An 11641-nucleotide genomic window follows, 5' to 3' on the forward strand; every position below is an offset into this window, starting at 1 on the left:
GTTTGTGGGTGCTCTAGTTCAGTCTCACAGGAAGGCGATGGAAGACCCTGGTTCCACCCTACTTGAGCACATAAAGCTACTAGATTGAAAAAAGACTTATTTCTCCCTGACCTCATCTCAGTCCCTTAGAAAAGCTCATTTCCTGTGACTTTACATGCTGCAGTCGGGGACCGGAAATGGAGTATTGTTTCAGTGCATCACAGTGACTCTCTGCTTGGAGCGAAGTTATTCTGAGGAGAAAAAAGACTTCAGGGTAAGTAAGGTTTACCAAAATAATAGCAGCAATTCATATAATAGTAACAATTCAGAGCAAAAGTGCAAGATCATATCTGTCTCTGTCTCTGACACTTTGGGGAACATTCACCAACAAGAGAAACTGTTGAGCAGAATCACTGAACGAACATCGCTTTCATCCATTTTATGGGCCTAAACTATTGTCTCAAACCCTTCTGAAGCACCCAGATGCTCAGAGTACTTTGCCATTGTCCCACTCTGGGTAGATTTTCTGCCACCAGGGAGAAGCCAGCCAGGGCTGCCTCAGCCCGTGATGCTGGCTTTATCCCAGTGAGCTTGATGAGCTGACTTTGGTGAATGAACCAGACTTGCTTATGGCACCATCCCACCCACCCAAGTGTCGCATTCCTCCAGAAGCCCTTAGAGCTCGATCACATGGCAGCTTAATGGCACAGTGGACATTTATTTGGGATGGCAACTTTCCTGCACGATTCAAGAGATATAAGGAGGTAATTATTCATGGGTTTCTCTGTGTGACAAAACTATTTAGAAGGGATTGTAGCACAATAAACACGACCCAGAGAGGAGCGCCAGCCTTTATTTCCCCAGCCAAATGGAGCCACTACCCAGCAATGTTGTAAGACTCCGTATTTCTCATTAACTTTAGCATTTCCTTTCTTGCACCCCAAAAAGCACAATGATGTAGACTGGCAGTATCAATCCTGCCCTAACACCTCGCTACAGCTTACATCTTTTCTTTTGACCCTCTCTCTTGAGCCAGGTTTAAGCTTCTGGTAGGCTTCATGTAGGCACCTCTGCGAGAAAAGCAGGACTGTTGAGACAGGCAGGAGAGTTATCAAATAAACTTTCCATTTTATTTACAGTTCAGGAGCCTTGCAGAATGACACACACTTATGGTTTGGGATCACTAGCAATTATTGTAAAGGTGAAAGCAGATACTGCAAATTTAACAAGCCTTTTGTATGAACTAATTGCATTAGAATACATTAGTAAGGGTGCACATTGTAGGTTTTATGTTTCATTGGAAAGGTCATCCTAGATTCTGGTTGAATAGTGAAAGAGAGGAAACCATATTAGCAGTGTATCCAGCAAGTGTCTCTAGGATGAATTTCCTTCAGGTCATTTGCATTATTTGATTGTAGCTGAATAGTTCTCCCTCTGCTAAGCAAGTAGGGGAAGACCTACGGTGACAATAGGGGAAGTTCAAAGTCTTTGAGCCTTATTAGAAGCCTCATTTTCTGCACTCATTTTCATGCACTCGTTTCCCAGAACTAGGCTAGCAGCTGTATAATCAGGACAGCAAGCTGACATGCCTCCTGTAAAATACAAACCTCTCAGGGAAAGTTGCTGTTAGTTTTCAGGAGGCAAGAGGGTTCCTGCTTTTTCAGAGGTGCAACACCCCGTTGTGCCGCACTACGAAGTCCCGCTTGCTGCTCTCTCTGCAAATGCTTCGTGTCTGCTGCCTGAGCCAGGGCACGCCAGGAGGTCATGTGCTAGCAGAGGGTTTCCGAGCAAATCCAGGAACCCCTCCAGGCCCTGCTTCAGCCAACTCAGGTGTCTCCAAGCACTGTGCTGGGGACAGTCACTATACCAGCTCCATCAGCCCACAGGGTTCCGGTGGCTTTGCAAGCCCATAGGTGGTGGCAGCACTGAAGAGTCTGCAGAGGGCACAGGGGTGGTAGCAGCAGAGCCGGCGTTCGGGGAACGAAATGGGAGCAGGGTAGTCAGCAGGATCCTGAAAGAGATGAAGGGGTGGGGGAAGTGGGCCCGTTAAGGCACAAAGTTTTGATTCAAAGGGAAAACTCCTCTCCCCAGTCAGGCAGAACTTCTGGGTAACTATCTGCTGGCACTGCCCTGTCCCATGGCTGCGTCAATGGGACTGTCAGCCAGAGAAGGGCAGAGACTATGTCCATCCAGACATTTGGGAGATTTGTGGATCTAACAGTATAGAATCTTCTGGTTACCCCTGCACATCCCCCAGGATGTCCAGGCGTGTGACTGGCGTCCACTAGTTTTACTGACACATGGACTTTAACCAGCCCTCCAGGAAAGCTCACCGTGCAAAATGCAGGGGTTTGCATTGTGTTAAACTAAGAACTGCAAGAAGGGCTAGAAGAGAAGCTAAATGGTTGTTCCCAATGGCTCTCATCTCTATTGTGTAAGTGGCACAGACAGCACAGCACCCTCTGGAAGGTGTAGTGGCATTTACCCTGTCGCCAGCCACCTTTGCTCTGAAAGGAGGTAACTTCTACCCATCTGCCACCCCCAGAAGATGTAAAAGAGAGGAGCATATGGTTGTGAGAAAATAAAAGGTCCTGGCATCTCATCTTGGTAAAGCTATTGACTTACTGTCTGACCTCCAGCAAGACATGTGCCCTCCATCTGCCCCGCTCAGGCTGGCTGCAAGACAAGCAGAAGTGACTCTACTGCAGAGATGCTGAATTTGAGTTTAGCTTGTCAAAGCCACAACAGCTGGTCATCCCTTTGATGCTGCAACAAGGCCCATTTCAGCCAGCTCATAGTAACTGGGCCTTCCCCTCCCTTCAGACTGATCATGAGGCTCCCAACAGCTTCCCAAGCGCATGAACACAAGGAATGCAAAACCGTAGTGCGACTGCTGCAAGGATGAGCTGGGATGCCCTGGGCCCTGTTGCACCTCTTCCCCCAGCTCCATAGCCCAGTTCTCCAGCTCCTGCAGCCCCACAGGCTCATGGCAGCTGCTGGGACTGCACGCCCAGTCCTCCCCTAGAGCTCCTTTATACAAACGCTTTCATGCAACCTCAAACGAGGGAGGGAATCAATCCGCTCCGTAATGTATGTCACCTCTGGCAAGGATAAAGCTTCAGTTCGGCAAAGCTCTTGTGCATTTGGTTATGGGGACTCATCCTGTGCCGCAGCACTTTGCTCGATAGCACACCAGGTAGGAGAGCTCTCGGTGCGCAGAGGAGGACTAAGCCCCGTTAGAAACCGGAGGCACCGCAGCCTTCCAGTACCGAAGCAGCAAAATCTTAACATGGGAATAGTAAATACCATCCATCCTTCATTAAAGTTGTGTATCAGCTCAAACAATAATTTTTACATACTCTACATTGAAAGCATCATACTTCAAATCTTAGTGTCCCATAATTTGCATATTGAATTCCAGGGAGGATATTTGATGGAGTGTATGCCACAGCTCCTGTATGTATGTACTACATCCAACAGACATGGCAATCTAGCATAACATCAGATACGTCCTAATAATAGTCATATTTTAAAGTCCATTTTAAATATTTAAAAATATAATCTGAAATAAAAATGAAGTGTGAAACGTCCGTATTAATAATATTATCATCAGCCGTTATTAAAGTCAAAGACTTGAATTTTCATCACAGTTACAGTCCCATTAATAGCTTTATCCTGACAAATGCACTGAAGATCTCAGTTTTCTTCAGTTAACATTTTGGTCCACTTTATCTTTTCTTTTTATAGGGAACTAAAAGCTGAAAGTGCTGGGGCCGGGGGGGGGGCGGGTGTGAAAACCTCAGCGTCCCACCAGGTCCCATTGGCACTAATGCCCTGAAGCCATCCCTGGTCCCTTCTTGATGCCACTGAATTTAACTCAGACAAACCCCATCACTCATCCACCGGGCTCTGGGTTCATTTACTTCTCCCCCATCCTACACATATGCATACATCTTTTCATTGTCTTCCAGACCCAACTTTCCTGATAAATTAATAACCATGAAACTAAGATACATCTGGAACCTGATAAATATTTTTTAAGCACCTTCCTCCAATGTGACCGGTGCCTGCCATCTCTGTCACCCCTTTCTTTATTTACTGTAGCCCTCTTTGATCATGGTGTTTCTCTCCAGTTCAGTAGGAAAGGAAGGGGACAGTGCTCCTGACTGCTATGTATACGATGTGGATGAGGATGGGAGGATTCATACTGGAGGTACGTGGGTTAAATATTAATTATATCAATGTCGTTACACAGCAACAAAGTAAATATAGAATTTTTAACAATGTGTTTTGAAAGGTCATGAAAATACATTAAAACGCATCAAATCAATAACAAGAACTTCAAACTACTCTCAGAAAACCCTAAATAGCTACATATACGAATGATAACCATTGGAAAGAACTTCATATAAAATCATTTCTCACTTCAGTATGCTCTCATGATCTGATGGAAAGATTTTTCTGCTCTGGAAGAAAATGATTTGTTTGTAATATCAGTCTAATACTATTAGTTATATCGATTTGTGTTAGACTATAGACTGGTGAAGTTTTCAAAGCCTCAGCATTGCACAGCTGATGAAAACCTCTCACTGGAGCTTTTGCCTGAGCAAGGTGCAGACCAGGGTCCCCCAAGTGGTGTATATTTTGCCAGATTATGTTTAATCAAGTCATGTAATGATTACTATAGATTAACAGAGAGCGTTTGTATTGCTTTAAATTGTCTTGATCGGTTGAAATAGTTTTACCGATACATCAAAATCTTAAGCATGTTTCCTTGAACTATTCTACAATTTGATTTCTCATACTATTCTCATATTCTTAGGAATGAAAATTTCAACCCAATTTGGCCAAAGTCAAAATCAGAACCTGCTTTTAACTGGTACCCTTTAAAAAAGGGCCTTGGTCGAATCTTCCTATTGATACCAATAAGCTTTGGAACAGACCATAGAATCATAAAATCATTTGGGTTGGAAGGGACCTTTAAAGGTCGTCTAGACCATATGGCTTCCACCTAGATTTTAAAACTCATCAATTGCTGTGTCGGATTTGCTTGAATAAATACGATATTCTTGGTTAATACAAACACGTGGAACCTGCTTGCACAGGACGCTTCCAAAGGCAGCACATAATCATTGTCTCCCGTGTAGAAAGGAAGAATGCTGGGGAGGTTTTCCATTTGCAAAACCTCCCTGAGTTTCCCATAACTTCCTACAGTACCGGTACTGCACATTTGCTTCTCAGGAGGATCTTGTAGCCCTCATGCCCCAAAGCATGCACGAACCCCTGGGGTTGTACACGCTTTGCAGGCGCTCTGCAAAGGTGAATCGCTTTAACCTCAAAATTCATAAACTGAAAAGGCAACCCCATGTGTACCTTCTTCTTTGAAGTATTTAGAAGCTTGGTTTGTGTTAAAAAAATTCCTTAAAATAATAACCAAAAAAAATCCTTAAAATCTAGAAGATTAACAAAATAGAAATACTATTTAAGGTGATGGATCATGTAAGGTGATCACTAAAGTCTCTCAGACTGTAAAATAGGATTACACACCGTTTCTTCTTTTTTTTCTCTATTGGACACTGCAGCATGAATGGCTGTAGTCCTAAATTTAGCCAAACACCACAATTATCAGATGTATTCGGTTGCAAAAGCTTTTGTCATTTTTGTGGTTGTCTGACAGTATACAGTTCAATCATAAAAGGGCAAATGACAGGCGGATGTAAGAAATTAATTTTCTTCTTACTGACATACCAGGGGAAGGCCCCCTGCTGTAATATGGAAAATCTTTTATGCAAAAGAGCACAGCAACTTACAGTGTACAATCACTACACAGACTTTTGTTTGGGTATTTTTTTTTCCCAATTCAGTTAATGAAAGGGAAAAAAAGATGGCCTTAAAATCAAGTTAAAAAGTTCAAAATTGATTTTAGCATTAGCTTATATTTATAGGTTTAAGGATATAGAGATTAAAATGCAATAAAGCTCCATCTAAGTACGAACATGCCCTCTTTAAAAGACGCTGTTTTTCTCGTGATCCCGAGGCCATTGCAGTGACTAGTTTTTCACACACAGCTGAAGCAAGGTGAGAGGCAGAGAGGGATGCCGAGTCCAGCGGGAAGCGGGCAGGGCCATCCCGTGTTGTGTCTGCTGGCAAAACAAAGAGAAGGCTGTATGTACATTTTAGGTATGCATTTAGTATTTATACCCCTATTTCTGAGCACAATCCAAACATAAAACTGTATATAGAAAAATCAGCCCTCCTACAGGATTTAAGAAAAAACGCCTTTGGAATAAATAAACTCTGTTTTCCTTTCCACAAGGGCCACTTTAACCCTTTCTGGCAATAAACAAAGGTCTTAAAGAGAGGGCAAATTTAGTGTTTGCTATTTTAAGGTCCTGGTGTAAAGTGGCCTTACTGCAAATAAGCATCACTCAGATTATCCGCAACGCTTTCGAATTAAAATGGGAATGGTGTAAAGGCTTGTTATTCAGCAAAAGATACACAAAACCTGCCCTTTGGCTCTTGTGCACTGCTCAGCCGTATGAACCAAAAAAGGAAGCAACTTGGAAGCAGGAAGAAGACCTGCCCATCACTCCTTACGCCAAGGCTGGCGGTGGGCGCCGTGGCAATGCCTGACCCTAAAAGCACAGAGCTCCTCCAAGAGAGGCACGGCTGAACATCGCTGCGCTCAGGCTCAGCCCCCTCCTCTCCCAGGTGCAGAGGCAGGCAGGATCACAAGCGGGAGGGAGCAGCTCTGGGTGGCTGAGATTTGGGAACACCTTATAGCAGCCTTCCAGTACCTGAAGGGCGCCTACAGAAAAGATGGAGAAGGACTGTTTATAAAGTCAAGTAGTGACAGAAAAAGGGGTAATGGGTTTAAGCTGAAGGAGGGTAGATATAGATTAGATATTAGGAAGGAATTCTTCACTGCGAGGGTGGTGAGGCACTGGCACAGGTTGCCCAGAGAAGCTGTGGATGCCCCCTCCCTGGAAGTGTTCTAGGCCAGGTTGGATGGGGCTTTGGGCAACCTGGTCTAGTGGAGGGTGTCCCTGCCCATGGCATGGGGGTTGGAACTAGATGATCTTTGAGGTCACTTCCAACCCAAACCATTCTGTGATTCTACGTGCAGTCGCAGAGCCTCCGCCAGAGCCCTGGCACCTCCACCACGACGTGCCCCACACTTACCACCACTGCGACTCCCTCCCAGGAGCTTCTCGGATATTCCCACTGGATGTGGCATGTCTCCAGCTCCCCAACAGAGAGATAGTCTCCACCAGGACCTTTAATCATTGCGCAAATGCTCTCAGGAGGAGAGCACTCAACAGAAGAGTGAGGGGGGTCCCTCTGAGAATGGCTGACAGATGGGGAAGGGATTGCCTCCTTCTTCCTCCCATCACTCCCCACGCCTCAAAACTCTTGATGAAAAAGAAGATGCGATAGGTTAGGGTGGGATTCTTTTTTCCAGGATTTCTCAAGCCAGTGACTCTTCAGCTAAAGGGAAAACGGCCAAAACCTTCAAGGTAAGCGTATCACTGCAAAGCCTCAGGGGTATGGCAGTGCCTCACGCAGCCATGCTCCCCCGAGGGCTGGCCTCTCAGACCTCACTGTATCTCATGGAGCTCCACAGGCTCCTGTTCTGGTCACGGTGCAGCCGCAAAGCAGGGAAACACAGCGTACAGCGGGGAAGGGAGGCTTTACATCCCCACACTACACTTCCTATCAGGTACTGTGGCAGCATGTCCAGATCAAATGTGGGGTCACACTCAACTGAAATTTTTCAATTTTAACAAAAACAACCTGTTTTTTTATGAGCATCTATTTACATGACAGATTTTTCAAAGAAAAGCATATATGTTTTGCTTCCAAAAATCTGTTTAGTTAAGAATCCACATTTCTACTGAAAAACAGTCTCAATGGACAATCTCTTTGAATTACTCACAGAAAGCTGAATAAATCCCAACAGCAAGACATACTATGAAGAAATATTTAGATCCTTAGCAAAAAAAATAAGCCCTTCGGTAACCGATGGCTAAAATTCAGCAGGACTGGTCCCAGTGAGTGCAAAAAAGCTATTGATTTCAATGACTCTACGTCAATTTACTCCAGGTGAAGTTCTGGCCCACTGAGCTCAGGGAAACAAAATGTCACCTTTACTTGCTAAACACTCTTTCTCAAATCATATTGCCCTTGTAATAATGTGCAGCAAGTGTTTAGCTCAACATGCCTCTTACAGTTTCTGTTTGGGAGATGATTTTTCTTTTTAATTTCTCTGTCAGGCACACTTATTGAAGCGCACATGCTTTAGACAGATGCAACCTGCAAAAAATGCTTGAAAGACAGTGATTTATTTATGAAATTCCTGGTTGAGAGGGTGAGGTAAGCCACACGAAAATTTTAAAGCTGCTCCCTACTGTAAGGCATATATGTAATATATGTAAAACACGGGGAGGGAAAGCATTGAGAGTATTGGGCACAGTGCCTGCATACAACAGAACTGCAGTGGGAGAAAAGGGGCAGCGGGTGGGGAAAAAACTGTAAGGACAAGCTCTGCTCTGCCTTTAAATTCACATTGTTACCTCAGGGCTAGCTGCATTTATTATATCGGCTTTATACATACGTCAAGTTACTGTTCTTGTGTGTTTTATACTATGTAGTCAACAGAGCGATCAAACCTGAAGCTCCACAGCAGAAGCAGAGCATAAATTCACTGCACTGAAGTGTTTTGCTCCTAACTAAACTCCTGTGTGCACCAAAACCCTTTGCTCCAAGTAAGAGGTGTTTTAAATTGCAGATGACTCCTGCCAAAGCGGTCACACTGGAGTCACAGGACCGCCAACGTTCAACGGGGACCAATTATTTGGCTGTGGAGTTCGATGGCCACCCATGCCAGAGCCCTGGGAAGAAAGCGCTCTCCTTCCATGATGCTTCTTGCCCTGGCACTGCAGAAGGTGAGAGGGCCAGCAGATGCTCTGCGGCATTTTAAGAGAGACTTCTGCCAGTCCATCTCCCACCATTGAATACCCCTATAACAGGTCTGGCTGAGGAGAAGGTGCATCCTAGCCTCTGGTGAGTGGGTGGCTGCGAGGAGGCAGCAGGACCACACTCCCTTCCCATGCCACGGTGTGAATCACCAGAGACTGTCCATACCTGCTGGAATACAGTAACTGGAGGTCACCAATGTGAAAAGGAAAAGCAATAGTTGCATGCAGGTTGCAGCTAACTGGTGCAACAAACCAACATGAATGACGGGAGAGAGGGAAGGATGCAGGGAAGAGCAGCAGGAACTGGGGCTGGAGAGATGCCCATGGATGGTACTGAGTCAGTCAGGGACGTATCCAAAGAAAAGATGTCTTTAAAGTATTTATTGGTCCTGTACCTAGCCATGAATGGGTGGCAATTTTTGCAAGCTTTTCAGATGAAATGGCATTGAGAGGGAATTGTAGGGTTGAGGTGATAACACATGAACTAGCTGATTCAGAAAGGACAGCCCATGCACAGAGACAGGACCATCAGACCGCTGACACTGGCAAAACAGGAGTCGCTACAGTAAGGTGCAGCAGCAGTCAGGCAGACATTGGAGATGCTCTGTGTGTTACTGAGGAGGGGAGGAAAGTTGTAGTCTCTAAGGTGGAGAGTGGGGCTTCAGCAGAGAGATTCAAGGTGTGAGCAGAAAGGGAGAGACATGACGTGAACAACCAGCTAGAAAGACGATCCTAACAGTGGTACTGGGACACATTACCAAAGGCAGAGGTCACTGTCACCACACAAGGGGAAAAAGCTATTTTGGTTATAAAATGGGGTTCTGCTCCACCATCTTCTCCATATTCCTGCTGCATAGCATAGAAAGCAACATCAAACCCCAGGGATACAGCAGCAAATTCCCTCACAGGGCACCGGTTCCGGGAAAAAGCAGAGCTGGAAGTGTGCTTAAGGAAAAATTGAGCCAAAAATGACCAAGCAAATGGTCTAACCCTGGAAGAGACAAGCGCTTGAGTAACCCAACCCTGCTCCTGTGGTGAGGAGCAAGATCTCTTCTGCCTTCCAAAGGGAAGCTCAGTGACTTATGAGGTTTCCAGTAGCCCCCTGTCAGTGAAGGGGGTCCAAAAAGGAGTCCTCAGCTGCTATTGCTGGCAAGCTGAGGAAATTAAAATTTCAGACTAGTTAAATCACATTTGTTGTGTCTTACCTTTCTCCCTGCGTGGTGGGAATGTTAGATGGAGGGCAAGGTGAGGAGATGCCCGGTGTTGACAGTTGCTATATGGATGTACACAGGAAAAGACAGCGTTAGTCAAGATGGGAGATGAGAAGAGTTTTGGCAGTGCCCACAGAGTAAATCTGAAAAGGAAAATATGGCAAGCGTTGGAGAGAGCCCCAAGGTGGTGGGGCAGGAGAGGTGGAAAGGAGACAATATCAGATGTAAAAAAAACCACCCCAGTACAATTTTGCCGAGAATAAAGGCTTCTGAGCCATCACTTTGAATCCACATGTCCACCCTCCACTAGTAAAACCATTAGACAGACAAGAATTAAGAGAAATCACTCGCCTGCAAACAGCTTGCTGAAGACATGACATTCCCGAAGAAAAATGTACACAAGCGTAAGCAGCTTACAAGAGCCAGCTATCTCACCCGGCTTACCCCCCACGAACACTATTAAATCCATGAGAATCAGAACAAGAAAATTGTCAGGGAGAGGCTGCGATTAGCCAGGGTCTCGGCTAGAAAAATAGTTTATGAATTGTCATAAAAATTTAAAGCTCAACCTCACATTAGCTGCTGCAGTGTCTCTGCTCCCACCTACAGTACAGTTCATCTCCCTCTATCTTCATCACTGACTGTGCCAGTACAAGGGGGAAATCTTCTGAATGTTTCCCCAAAATTAAATGCTGAAACGGCATATCATTATTTTTGATATTCAAATCTATTATTAATAAGCTATACACTACAAAAAGATTCTGAACATGAGTGATACGTCTCATAATTCTGACCTATTAACAGAAGTACATGAGTCTCCCTGGACCAAAAAAATAGTTGTTAAAAAAGATGAATCACTTACTCAAATCAAAATAACATGACAGTTCCATGAAAGATTTCAAAATAAAAGTTAATAAGTTAATGGATTCATTTTACTGCTCCTAAGATGCAAACAGACAATGCAGAACAGTCAGTCATCTTCTTATTAAATAATATGAATCAACTACTCCATCATGTTTGTATTAAGCAACAGGCAATAATACACTCCTTGATAGTGTATTAGGGTGAGTGTGCCAGTAAGAGGACAAGGCCAAAGCACATTCTTAATTTTCTTAGGAGTCAACGAGCACATACTTAAAAGTTTGGCATATACCTAAGTATTACCCTGAATGCAGGGGCAGAAGCATTGCCCCAGCAAAAGGTCACCGTTTAAGCCATCAAAACCTTTCCGCTTTGCAATCGTTCCTAGTCCTTAGTCCTGGTGGTGGTTTGGGTGAGACCCATCTCACCGGCTGACCTGTCATCCACCGCACGGCGGAGTGCTGGGAGCTGCCGGCATCCCCTCTCCTCAACACCTCTCCCAGGAGAGAGTGCGCTTCCCTCCGAGAACACCTAATAGCTGCTGAGGGAGCCCAGGTGAGCAGCTTTAACCAGGCTGCTGGCTTTTCGGTGGTGAAAACGAGGGGAGAGAAA

At 44.9% G+C, this 11641-nt stretch overlaps 1 long non-coding RNA gene across 1 annotated transcript; it reads right to left on the reverse strand.

Annotated features, from left to right (window-relative positions):
• Positions 1 to 967: 967 nt before the first annotated feature.
• On the reverse strand, positions 968 to 10303 carry LOC129204697 (uncharacterized). The gene is made up of 3 exons (XR_008576478.1): positions 10163 to 10303; positions 7162 to 7389; positions 968 to 1990 (listed from the first exon to the last, which is right to left on the reverse strand). It is a non-coding gene; the product is annotated as an uncharacterized LOC129204697 (long non-coding RNA).
• Positions 10304 to 11641: the final 1338 nt, after the last annotated feature.

Source organism: Grus americana, chromosome 3 (genome assembly GCF_028858705.1).
Source record: "Grus americana isolate bGruAme1 chromosome 3, bGruAme1.mat, whole genome shotgun sequence".
NCBI classification, from domain to species: Eukaryota; Metazoa; Chordata; class Aves; order Gruiformes; family Gruidae; genus Grus; species Grus americana.